This window comes from Mustela nigripes, chromosome 1 (assembly GCF_022355385.1).
Source record: "Mustela nigripes isolate SB6536 chromosome 1, MUSNIG.SB6536, whole genome shotgun sequence".
In the NCBI taxonomy this organism is placed as follows: domain Eukaryota; kingdom Metazoa; phylum Chordata; class Mammalia; order Carnivora; family Mustelidae; genus Mustela; species Mustela nigripes.
This window is the reverse complement of record NC_081557.1, coordinates 257,874,128-257,887,710: the sequence shown is the minus strand read 5'-3', so window position 1 is coordinate 257,887,710 and position 13,583 is coordinate 257,874,128. Positions and strand designations below refer to the sequence as shown.

The window sequence follows — 13,583 nt, the reverse complement described above, 5'->3', positions numbered from 1 at the left end:
TCAAAATAACTGAAAATTTTCTCTTACATCACATATTATGTCTTCATAATTCCTGAAGCACAGCCATCCTGTTAAAAAAAAAAAAAAATCACACAAACAGGGGTGCTGGGGACTTAGTTGGTTAAGCCTCCAACTCTTGATTTCAGGTCAGGTCATGATCTCAGGGTTAATAGATGAAGCCACACATTGGGCACTGGGCGTGGAGGCTGCTTAAGATTTTCTCTCTCTCCCTCTACTCTTCCCCCACACTCACTCTCTGAAAAAGAAAAATCAAATAAACATTAATACTTCTGTTGGCACTTCTCTGTATGGTTAACTATTTATTTACAATTATAGTCCACAGTTTAACAGACGGCTCTCTGTATTCCCAGGCCAAACACATTTCCTGGCCCAATGTAGACCCTCAACATTTGTCTGTTGACTTATGGAAACATATGCCAAACATAAACATAAAGCTGAAGAACAGAGACTAAGAAAAGAGAAGTTGGAGTAAATGAAAATTTCAAGTTTACTTTTTTTTTTAAGGATTTGTTTATTTATTTGAGAGAGAGAGTACATATGGCAGAAGGAGCAGGACTCTCAAGCAGACTCCATACTGAGCATGGAGCCCAACAAGAGCCTCTATCTCATGAACCTGAGATCACAATCTGAGCCAAAACCAAGAGTCCAATGTCCAACCGACTATGCCACCCAAGACCCCGGAGTTTACTTTCATTACAAATCTATTTGAGAAGGCCTATGAGATAATTTAAGATAGTAATCAGAAGGTAAATAAAAAGTTAAATAGTGGAGAGAATTCATTTGAAGTAAACTTCTACCATGGGAATTTATTGTAGAAGAGATGAAAACATCATATAAATGACTATAGACTAGATGTTATAGTTTTATTTATTCATTAATTCAACTAATGCTTATTATTCTAACTGATGGCATACCAGTAGCCCATTACATACACACATAATATATATACATATATACATGTATACACGTACTATATATACACATATCTATAGTGAGTTTATATTATGTGAGCATATTTACACATATTTCATGCACATAAATATACACATAGACATGTATATGAGTGTAAGAAACATTCTCTACTTTTATGGTGTTTACAATTTAGAGGAGACATGGTAAACAACTAAAACAAATGGATATGAATTTAAAATGTGATCAGTATGAGGTAAAGGTTTTATGCTTTTTTCCAAAAATCTTTTCTACTTAGCTTTATTTCTTTTGATAATTTCTGGAATCAGTGAAAATCCTGGTAGTGATAACTTCTGGCATTTTTTAAAAAATAGACTTTCAGTTTATATGATAACACTCTACAGCCTACTTTTGTCCACAGATAAATGAAAGCTAAATTTGTGAAATGCATTTGAAAATGTTAAATATTGAAAAAGTTTCCCACTAAAGTCTTCTGAAGGTCTAAATAGGATCTAACCCTCTTAACACTATTTAACAATTGTAGGAAGACATGAAAACCAGTACCTTGACCAAGAAAATACTTCTGTGTTGCTGTGTCCAGTTATTTGTGGTAGTCTTTAAAAAGGATGTTGTGTCTTTGGAGTACTATGGGGTTCAATGTGTTAACGTAATGGATGGATATTTGGAGAAAAATAGAAAGAAATTTTTCATGCTCTTGAATCATATATTCATTATATGGTTTAATTATTTATGAAACGTTTGAATCCTTAACTTTTCAGGAACATTCACATTCGAAATTTAGGTTGAGAAGTCAATTCAAAGACATATGAGGGGTACCTGGGTGGCTCAGTGGGTTAAAACCTCTGCCTTTAGCTCGGGGTGCTGATCTCAGGGTGCTGGGATCGAGCCCTGCATTGGGCTCTCTGCTCAATAGGGAGCCTGCTTGCCCCCCTCTCTCTTCCTGACTCTCTGCCTGCTTGTGATCTCTGTCTGTCAAATAATTAAATAAAATATTAAAAAAAAAAGACATATGAGAGACTATTTGCTATTTTCAATTCTGTACCTTTTATTTTCTTCCAATAGTGTAAACGACTAAACTTTGACTTTTCACTGATTCCCTTTAGTTGCCAGTAGTAAAATGTATTTAAATGTCTCTGATTATTTTGCAAAGTTTTTAAGATTTTATATTTAATTATTTATTACTGCTCAATATTTGAAAACAGGCTACTATATAGCATTCAGTAATTTATGTAACATTCTCATGGGGTAAAGATAGCAGCCCACAACTTAGGTATTTCATATATAATAAAAATAAATTATTTTAAAATATAACTATAGAAAATATACATTAGTGTGATCTACTAATTTTTAAGTTGCATGACTGATGCAACTTAAAAATTACACGATTTAAGGAAACTATCAGGACATTTGAAAAATCCTTCATACTATCTAAAAAACACTGGATGGCTTAGATACAAGAATGTCAAACAACCTTGGACACACATATCAAAAGATGAGATAAGATAGAGCAAGTTGGCAAAAATTAACTCCTGAAAATAAAAAAAATTTAAAAAAATCTAGTGCCAAACAGACTTTAGGGTGTGTCTGTAAACTACTGTAAGCAGAAAAGGGGGGAAAAAATCCAGTTAATCATTTGATCTATAAGGTATCCAACAATTGCCTTAACTCTTGTATCTCCCCCTTTTATACCCATTGACAGATTCTCTGCACCACTTCTTTTCATAATTCATCAAATAAACCTGAATAAGTAAAAGGACTTAGAATGAATGATACCTTTAGTACAATGTGGCAGTGTCAAATCATAAGAGAAGATATACAAAGTTATTTAAAAATAGGTCCGCTAGGGGTCCCTGGTTGGCTCAGTCAGTTGGGCATCCACCTTCTGCTCAGGTCATGATCCTGGGATCATAGGATCAGGCCAAACGTTGGGCTCTCTGCTTAGTTGGGGGTCTGCTTCTCCCTCTGCCTCTCCCCCTGCTCATGCTCTCTCTTTCACTCTCTTAATTAATAAGTTAATTAATTAATCAATTAAATAAATGTAAAAATCAGGTCAGTTATGTTACTCCCATCTTTCACACAGAACTCATGATTTTGGTCATATGTGTAGACATGAAGAAGTTGTAGAGACCTGTTACAGACTGGGTTGAACATAATAACATAGACACCACCTTGAAACTACATCAGTGTTGTCATTTTAGCTTTCCTCTCTACTAAGTCAGTGAGGCATTTCCTGTCCCATTATGGCCCTACTACCTATCTTCTTCTCCCTGTTATCATTCATCTTTCCATAATCATCTTCTTGATGATTACTATCCCCTGATTATACCTTCATTTCTAAACTCAATTTTAGTATATGTGCTGCCGAAGCGAGCACTCATTTCTAAACTCAGACTTCAGTTGTTTTAGTGTTACTAGCCACCATTTCTGCTACTGGCATGATAGAGGAAGGATTAATTTATTTTTCTATTGCTTATACCTCGCCACTTTTAAGAACATATTAACTCATGGAATATTGTGATTGGGTACTTGGGATATTACCAGATAAAATGGCTGAGACAAATATCTTCCCTTTTTTGCATTATCAGTAGTCATCCTAAGAAATTTACCCTCTTTCAAGGAAAAGATAAACTTAGAATCCTTGCCTTTCATGATTCATCTTCTTTGGGACAACTATTTCTTGCTTAAGACTGCTCCTGTGTTCCTTACCCATTGGCCCAACAAGAGCAGCAAGAATTTAGTCAGTATTTAATACTTCTTTAAAATTGGCAAAACCATTCATTTCTCTTTATTGTTATTTATTTAACTGATTAGCTATCACTATTCTCTTGCTGACAACAGCTTTTAAAAATGTTAAGCATTACTTAAATGAAACTGGCAACATGGAAGGATACAGCTTATTAACTGAGAATGGCTTCGTTCATAAACTGCTGGCTTTTGAATCAAATTTTTAGTAGTGTTGTGTAGACCTATTTGTATTGTATGATTTGTCCTGACTCTCTCAGGGCTCTCCATTAGTTTGAAATTTGCATGACTGAAATAGAGTTGCAAAGAGTTCCATTTATTATCAAGGAACATAGTAAAGCCAACTGACTATATTCTTAGTACCCAATGAGAATAAACTAATCTACATATCTCCTATGTGTGATATTTTTAAACTGGAATTCAGGTTCAAAGATCAAGCTACATTCCCTCAAAAAAAATTTTTTTTAAAGTGGATCAGGAACTCAGGGAGAACATGCATATCTCTAAACTAATGAGGATAAAGGATACTATATTCAAGACTGTCTTTCTGGAAATGATTAAATAAATTTTAAATAAAATATACTTTGATGCAAGGTTAATGTGTAAGGAGTTGTTCTAGGTGCCTAGAACTGGATTATCTGCTTTAATTATGTGTTACCTATTCATTAACATAAATGAAATAAACATTTAGAATGGAATCTACCTATTAGAATTGCATTTTCTTTGATTCATATACTAATGTTGCATTTATGGTACTTAGCTGTTTAACTGTATAGGAGAAAATATATGGGAATTGCATTCTAAATCCTGCAGTGTACTTAATGAAATATGGCTATTAATATTCATATGGCTATGAAATAAGTTTTTTTCTGGTTGTAATTCTGGGTTTTTTTGTGTTTTTTTTTTAAGATTTTATTTATTTATTTGTCAGAGAGAGATTGAGACAGGGAGCACAAGCAGTGGGGAGAATAAGGCAGAGGGAGAAGCAGGCTTACCCACTGAGCAAGGGTCCAGATACAGGACTCGATCATAGGATCCTGGGATCATGACCTGAGCCAAAGGCAAACGGTTAACCAACTGAGCTGCCCAAGTTCCCCTCTGGCTGTAATTCCTTTTTAGAGTTTTTATCTGCAGGCAGATGTAATACTATAAGTTGATTAATGGATGTTCATGTAAATATAGTAGTAAATTTCTATTGATCCATTCATAAAAATAGAAGTAGAATCTATCAGATTATGAAATTCAATAATGGAATCTGAAGTATGCTTACACAGACAAAATTTAATATTTACACTGTTTAAACTATATATACAGTTTGTAAGATTTCTTCAAAAATTCAGAAGTTAGGGGCACCTGGGTGGCTCAGTTGTTAAACATCTGCCTTCGGCTCCAGTCCTGATTCCCGAGTCCTGGGATCGGGCCCTTTGATGGGCTCCTTGCCCCCTCTCTCACTCCCCCTGCTTGTGTTTCCTCTCTGTCTCTCTCTCTCTCTGTCAAATAAATAAATAAAATCTTTAAGAAAAATAAACAAATAAATAAATAAAAGTTCAGAAGTTAAAATCCAATGATTTTATGTGATTCCATAGCTACATAGGTTTTCTTTAAACTACTGGGAATTAGATAATTTTACTATAGCAATTAGTTAATTACCAGATGACCACTTAATATATCCTCAGACCTTCAAAAAATAAAAAATGACTATTTGAAGGAAGTGTAAGTCTAATGAAATAGCATTTGGGTTGCATGATATTTTAGTTAATTCATCAGTGATAAGACAATTGAGCATTTGAGGGGAAAATGAGAATGAGAAACTCTTAAACTTCTCTATATACAATCTAGCACTCCAACCTACTCATTACCTCTTTCATACTTGGCCCTTCAGAAATGTGACAGAAAGATTCTGGGACATGTTAATTTTGTTTATTTAACATGCAGATTATATTAATTGCAAATGAGAACATTGTTGATCTCCTATATCTAGGACATTTATATCTTAATCATACCTCCTCCCACTGAACTGGATTGCAAAATACCACTGAAATACAAACCTTTATACCAGTCAGTCATACAGGAATCTAAGTAAAGAACACTGGCTGCTTATTAAAAGTAACTGCGTTTTAAAAAACAATTTTATGTATTTAATTATTTGGTTTGCTAGAAACTACATAGCAATTTATTTGCTATATAGTTTTGTATTGTATTGTATAGTATGTACTGTTACATAACAATTCTATTTGCTAGAAACTACATAGCAATACAATAGGACAATACAATAGGACACTATGATATATCTATCACAGATATATATATATATATATCACAGATACCAAACAGAATGTGTGGTGTGTGTATGTACATATATGTGTATATATATATATATATATATATATATATATATATATATCACAGATACCAAACAGTATATACAGATAAACACACATACAGATATATGTATATAGCAAAGTATATTTATATAGTAGCTATAAATATATATATTTATATAGCATATATGTAAAATAAATTTGTATATACTATATAAATATATATAATAAAGTATATAGCAGTTCAAATTTATTGTAACTAATAGCACTCTTTATAACTATTTTGTCTTTTTGAATAATAGACAAAATATTGAAGATTTTTTAAGATTGGCATACCAAAAGTATTTTACATAAACAAATACACAAAATATTTGTCAGGAGAGTATATGCTTAGCTTTTCAGTCACTAATAGCACTTTAATTCTGTCCCTTAAGATGTTCTCTCAGGGGTGCCTCGGTGGCTCAATCAGTTGAGCATCTGACTCTTGTTTTAGGCTCAGGTCACCATCTCAGGGTTGTAAGATTGAGTCCAACATGGGGCTCTACGCAGGGAATGGAGCCTGCTTAAGATTCTCTCTCCCTCTGCCTCTGCTTCTCTCGCCTTCCCTCTTCCTTTTAAAAAAGAAAAAAAATTCTCCCAAACTCGGTCACAAGTGGCAGATTGTGATTTCTCAAGAAGCATATTATGCTGTGTTGGATGAGGCTGAGTAAAATTATTTTGGTTGAAAGAAATGGAATTAAGTTAAAAAGAAAAGTTATTGAGAGACCATAAGGCTATTTCATGAAACAAAGAAGAGACTGGACATGGAAGGTATAGATCCAGTAGAGATCCGATCAGCTGGACGTGCTGTTTAGAAGGGGAGGTGATATGCGCTTCTTAGTAATTTAGCATTTTTCTTTTCAATTTCTCTTATGTCAATATTTTAAAAGAGGATTCCTGGATCATACTTGAGGAAAAAAAGTAAATGCCTTGCCTATTACCTGATCTGAAGTTTAAAACTTTAATGGGACAGTCTTGCTGCTCTCCTTATGATTAGATGACATGTGTCATTGTTTTTCTGCAGCCTCAGGGAACAGAATAAAACGTCAGACCAGGAATTCTTGATTTGATTCTGGGAAGTTATTATGGTTGTTCCTAATTGTTGTGTGTCAAATGTTGATTTATGTCCTCTTTATCTCCATGAAATACTGGCAAGTTCTGTATCTGGAGTTCATCGTGACTCAGTCATAGTTGAAATCTTCTAAGTCAACCAGAGTTTCTAAATAACTGCCATGCAAGGGCCTTTTGGAAGTAGAAGAGAAACCTCTGCTCTTTAGGAGTTTACAATTTTGGAGAAAAATTTTACACACACAAGCAAAAATAAATTAGCATGTAATCAATGGCTGAAGAGAGTAATAGAATAATATAAAGTAATATGAAATATAGGTAGAAAGAACAGAAGAATGTTAATAATATGCTAGGATGTTTATATGTATAAAGATCACAGGTAATATTTCTATAATTTGCATACTTTTTGTCTATGGTATCCATGTTAATGCTGTTTTTCTCATATTTTTACAAAAACTAAATTTTAAAAATATTCAGAGTAATGTGATGAACTTTGTATATTTTTCTTATTATTCATTAATAAACTTTATATAATAGTGCCCAGATTTATAGAGCTAATTTTGAATACTCATACACAAAAAATGTTTGTGGAATTATTTTGTTTATCTTTTTGCAGTGACTTGAGGCTGTTCTCTTTCACACTCACAGTGTTTAATCCATCCCGATCTTATTTCAGTATTTGAATTTGTCAAACTTCAACTCACCCAACATGTGCTGCTTCCTCTGCCTGATTAGCACATCTAACTACCTAATTAGATAATCCTTCAGGTTTTAGTTTAAATGTCCTCCGGGAATCTTCTCTAATCCCTACACTAGATAAAATTTTCATGTTATATGCATAGAACACCTTGCATTTCCCTGAGCAGTTTTCATTATGATAATAATATAGATATTCCTATAATATTTTTTAATGTTTGCATTTCCCCCTGGGCTGTGAACTCTATGAATATATCTGGTTAACCATTCTACCCCCAACCAGTAAAAAATTTCAATAACTATTTTTTGAATGAATATATAAATATTAAAATTCTTTACCAAGGAAAATCCTGAAGACCTGATTTCAAAGAATTGCTAGAAATATTTGTAATTAACATATCAAGCATTTGTAATAGGTGCATCCAAACTGCATAAAATATAGACAATGTTTGGGTTATACAGTTTTCTTTTTCAGTATTTTATATGCATGTAATACAAAAGCCTGTGTCTGAACTATCAAAACTATATCAAAGTTATAATAGGGCTTGAACTGAATCTTTAATTCTAGGGAGGAAAAGAAAAACCCTTTGCATATTCTTGGAAGGTAGTTAAAGCTGTGGAATTAACATTTAAAAATGTGTATTAGTTTAGGTGCTTTCAATTACAATTAATTAAAAACCCAGCCTCAAACTGGCTTACACAAGAAGAAAAATTACTTAATATAACAGTATTTCTAAAAACAGGACTGATCTTAGTCCTATTTGATTTAGCAGCTCAACTGTATTACATGAGAGCCAGGATCTTTCTCTCTCTCCCCTATGCTGTTCTTTAGTGAATCAGCTTTGTCCCCAGGCTGGCTTTTCTCAAGACTTGCAAGGTAGCTGTAGCAGTCCCATGAGTCACATAGTGACACATAGTGTCTGGAGGAAAAGAAAAGGAGCCATTTTTAACGATTTTATTTATTTATTTATTTATTTATTTATTTATTTGAGAGATAGAGAGAGCATGAACAAGAGGAGGGCAGAGGGGGGAGGGAGAAGAAGGCTTCTGAACAGAGAGCCTGCCATGAGGCTTAATCACAGGACCCTGGTATCATGACCTGAGGTGAAGGCAGATGCTTAATGGACTGAGCCACCCAGGTGGCCCTGAGTTTGACTCTTTTTAAAGGAAAGGAAATCTTTCCTAGAAATCCCCCAACCAACTCCCCCCACCTTATATCATTGGCCAAAAAGTGTCTGTCTACTCTCGAACAGCCATGGGCCAGGGGTATGGAATGGCCAAGATTAGCTAACACTAATTATGTGGGGGTGAAATAAATGTAGGGATGTGTTTTAAGAAAATTTTGCCCATGGATAAGTGATAATTAGTAGCTCTTTTTATAGTCCAGTGAGTTGAAGATTGGGAACTCTAAGAAGCAAACATGAGGGTTGCCGACAGGAGGGGGATAGGGAGAGGGAGGTAGGGTTATGGACATTGGGGAGGGTATGTGCTATGGTGAGTGCTGCGAAGTGTGTAAACCTGGTGATTCACAGACCTGTACCCCGGGGTAATAATACATTATATGTTAATAAAAAAAAGAAAAAATTATATTAAAAAAAAAAAAAGCAAACATGAACCAGAAAGGCTTTTCAGTAAAGACACCCAACTTTCTATTCAGGATAACATTAAATAATCATTGAATATTACCTGTGTTAGGTACTCAGATTTCTTTTTTAGTGAGAAATTTTTCTTTTCATTGTGACAAATATTTGTTTAAAATTTCGAGAAGGCACCTTCACCTACTGCCATGTTAACTGAAGAATACGAAAAGAGATTGGACTATTCAGTCTGTGAACATGATGTGAATACTTTTCCCTTGAGAGTAACTGCAGGGGATCTTTAAGGAATACCTTCTGATACTCCAGATAATTAACAAATGAAAATTCCTAACTACAAACTTCCATTCTCCACTTGGGAAAGTGATAGGTTTCCTCTACTCTCTAGAACAGACATTTCAAAGTAATGAACACTAAAAAGTTCTTATGCCATAGAGTAAGGTTTAAATGAAGTGTATTTTTTATGATTTTTCTCCCCCCACCTTGTTATAATTTAACATGTGGAGATGGAATGGCCTGAACCTTGCTTAACTTTGTACCTAGTAATAATCTTACTATGAAGGAGGGTAATCTTCCTAAGTAAGGACTAAGACTTACTAAGAGAGTCTTAACATTAAAAAATAGCAAGCAAAATATACACAGGATTTTCCAAGAATACTTGCCATAAATGCATGAACCCCATCAAGATATTAGTTACAGAAGAAAAGGAGTTCTTCTTTTCTTACATCTAAATAAATCATTTTTGTTGGATGTCCTTAAGGTCATGAACTTCACTTATAAGGGCCCATCCAGCTTAACAATGTGTTGCCAGTGACAACCTCAGGACACGGTGTATCATGTAATAATCAGCATTGCTTTCCTGTTATCAACACTAGAGATTAAATACCCTACAATATTTTCTAGTTGCCATAGATAGTTTCAATATATATTCTTTAAATATTTATTTATTCATTTTAGGGAGAGAGAGAGAGCTCAAGTAGGAGGGGCAGAGGGAGAGAGAATCTGAAGCAGACTCCATGCTGATCATGGAGCCTGAAGCAGGCCTTGATCTCAGGACCCTGAGATCACAACTGAGTCAAAGCTAAGAGTTAGCCATTTAACTGACTGCACACTCAAGCACCCCTGTGGTTTCAATACTTATGAACATGCACAAGTTCTCTTTTTCTCCACCATGTTTCCCATCAGCACAACCTCTTAGAAGGAGTTTCATAAAGTGTTCTTTTCAGAAGTCCTAATTTCTGTTTCACATGATTTTATTTTTAAAGGATGACCACTCTTTTTAACACTTTCTTTTTTGGGATTCATTAAACAAGTTTTTGATAATGACACTACTCAGCATTATACTCTTTTCAGATTTGAGTCTAGAATTTCTACTCTAAACTCATATGGCAATTCTAGGGGCCCCTTAATCATTTTAATTCCTTTCTTTGGACCTACTCTGTGTCCATTAGCACTTTCCTTGAGTGCAATCACTATAATTATGCATGATGCTCCAGAGGATTGATTTGCCTTTTATATTCATGAGAATTTTCTTCCTAATTTTCCTTTATAGTAAATTTATTCTTCTAGTGGTACAGTTCTGTGAGTTTTCACAAATGTATACAATCAAGATACAGACTTTATCCATTACCTTATAAAGTTACCTGTGCCCACTGATAGTGAATCTTCTACTCCTGCTCCAGTTTCTAGGGATCACTGTTCTGATTTTTGCTCCTAAAATGTTACCTTTTTCAGAGGTCATATAGATGGAGTCAAACAGCATATAGTCTTGTATATAGCCTTTTGTGTCTAACTTCTTTCTTAGTTTTTTGTATGTATCATAAAACCATTGAGAGATTTAGCATTCTTGTTGCATGTATAACGTGTTGGCTTTTATGGCTGAGGAAGGGTACATTGCATGGTTATACTACAATTTATCCATTTAGTAGTGGATGGGTGTTTGGGTCATTTTAAGTTTTTGGTGATTATTGATTCTATGTTTTTCTATTTTCAATTTTATTAGCTTTTGCTCTTATCTTTATTATTCCTTTCTTCTACTTTGCCTTGGTTTACTTTATGCTACTTTTTTCTAGTGTCTTAAGGCAGAGGTAACACTATCATTTTCTTATTTTATACTGAAAGAATTTAAAACTATAAAATTTTGGGATGCCTGGGTGGCTCAGTCAGTTAAACGCGTGCCTTCAGTTCGGGTCATGATCCCCGTGTTCTGGGGTCAAGCCCCATATCAGGCTCCTTGCTGAGTAGCTTCTCCCTCTGCCTGCCACTCCCCTTGCTTGTGTGCTCTCTCTCTCTCCCAACAAACAAATAAATACAATCTTTAAAAAAGAGGAAAAAGAAATTTAAAAAGCTATAAAATTTTCTCTTAAACATTGTCTTGGGTGCATCCCACACATTTTTATACATTAGATAATTTTTCCTTCAAAGTATTTCTAACTGTGACTTCTTTTTAATCCATAAGTCAGTTACTTAGAAAGTTGTTATTTAATTTTCCAGTATTTGGGGGATTTTCCAGATATCTTTCTGTTATCAATTTATAGGTTGATTCTTCTGTTAAGATTTTATTTATTTTTAATTTGTTGGGGTGTGAACCAGATTGTGTTTTTTCTTGGTAAACATTCCGTAGGCTGTGGAAAACAGTATGTATTACACTGTTGTTAGATGGAGCGTTCTAAAAATGTCAGCTGGGGCATGATGGTTGATAATGTTCCTAAGATATTTTGTTTCCTTTCTTCAGTCTATCAGTTCTATCAGCTACTAAGGAGTGTTGATATTTCAAACTATCAATGTGGATTTGTTGATTTCTGCTGTGACTTATAATGGTATCTGCTTCAGGTACTTTGAAGCTCCGTTATTCGTTACACACACATTTAGGATCGTTCTATCATTGCTATGTTGGTAAAATTACCTCCTTTATTATTATGCATCATCTTTAGTTCTCCATAATTCCCTGGTTTTTTTTGTGGTCCAATTTTGTCAAATATAAATAGAGTCACTATAGCTTCCTTTTAATTGGTTTTGTAAAATACATAACTTTTCTATCCTTTTATTTTTAATTTATACCTTTATAAGTATAGTAGGTTTTTTATAGACAGTATTTAGTTGGGTCTTACCTCTATAACCAATCTAGTAATTTTTGCCTTTTAATTGGAGTTTTAAAAATAATTTACATTTAGTGTCCTTACTGATACGATTGTATGTATGTATGTAGGTATTTTGTTTTAAGTTTTTATTTAAATTCAACTTAATTAACATATAATGTAATACTAGCTTCAGGAGTAGACTTTAGTGATTCATCGTTTACATACAACCTCTAGTGCTCATCACAATGTATTTAAATCAAACCATTTTGCTAATTGCTTTGTATTTGTTTCATCTGTTCTTTTTCACCTTTCACTCTTTTCTGCCTTCTTTTGGATTAGTCAGTTATATATTTTTTTCCACTTTATTATACACTTTATCTCTACTATTAGTTATAACTCTTTCTTAAAAGTTTTAAGTATCTCTTTATGATTTGCAATATATATCTTTATATTATTACAGTTTATTTTCAAGTAATATTATACCACTTCACCTGATATAAGAAGTTTATGCTGTATTCTTCCAGTTTCTTTCTTCCATCCCTGGGGCTATTTCTGGAAAACATTTTTTTTTTTCATGTTCTAAATCCCACAGTGTATAAAACTCATAATATGTTGTTACTAATTTTGCTTAATACAATCAATTATCTTTTGAAGCAATTAAAAATAATAAAGTTTTTTTTATGTCTACCACTTGCTACTTCTTAAGCACACCCGGCACATTCCTGATTTAGAGTCATTGCACAAGATGTTGCCTCTGCCTAAGAGAACCTTTCCCTACCATATGCATGTCTTATTTCTTCACTTCAATATAGTCTTGCTCAAAGGCCAGCTTCACAGTGAGAGTTTCCTTAACCACTCTATTAAATGTTTTACTCCTGCAACCTAATTCACTATTACACAAAAGTTGCTCTATTTTTCTCCCATAGGAATTATTGCCATCTGATATGCTATGTAGTTTTTACTCATTTATTTTTCTGACTGTGTTAGAACCTTCATTGTAAGCTTCATGAGGGTGACATTGTTTCACTTACTGACATATCCTTAGGCTTATACCATATAGTAGGTTTCTATTTGTTCAGTAAAAAAGAGTG

The 13,583-nt window shown here is 33.7% G+C and overlaps 1 protein-coding gene across 1 annotated transcript in view; it reads left to right on the top strand.

Annotated features, from left to right (window-relative positions):
• The window catches only part of LOC132001871 (transmembrane protease serine 11F), a 101,684-nt gene that overhangs the window by 29,724 nt on the left and 58,377 nt on the right, over nucleotides 1-13,583 (top strand). The window lies entirely within an intron of this gene.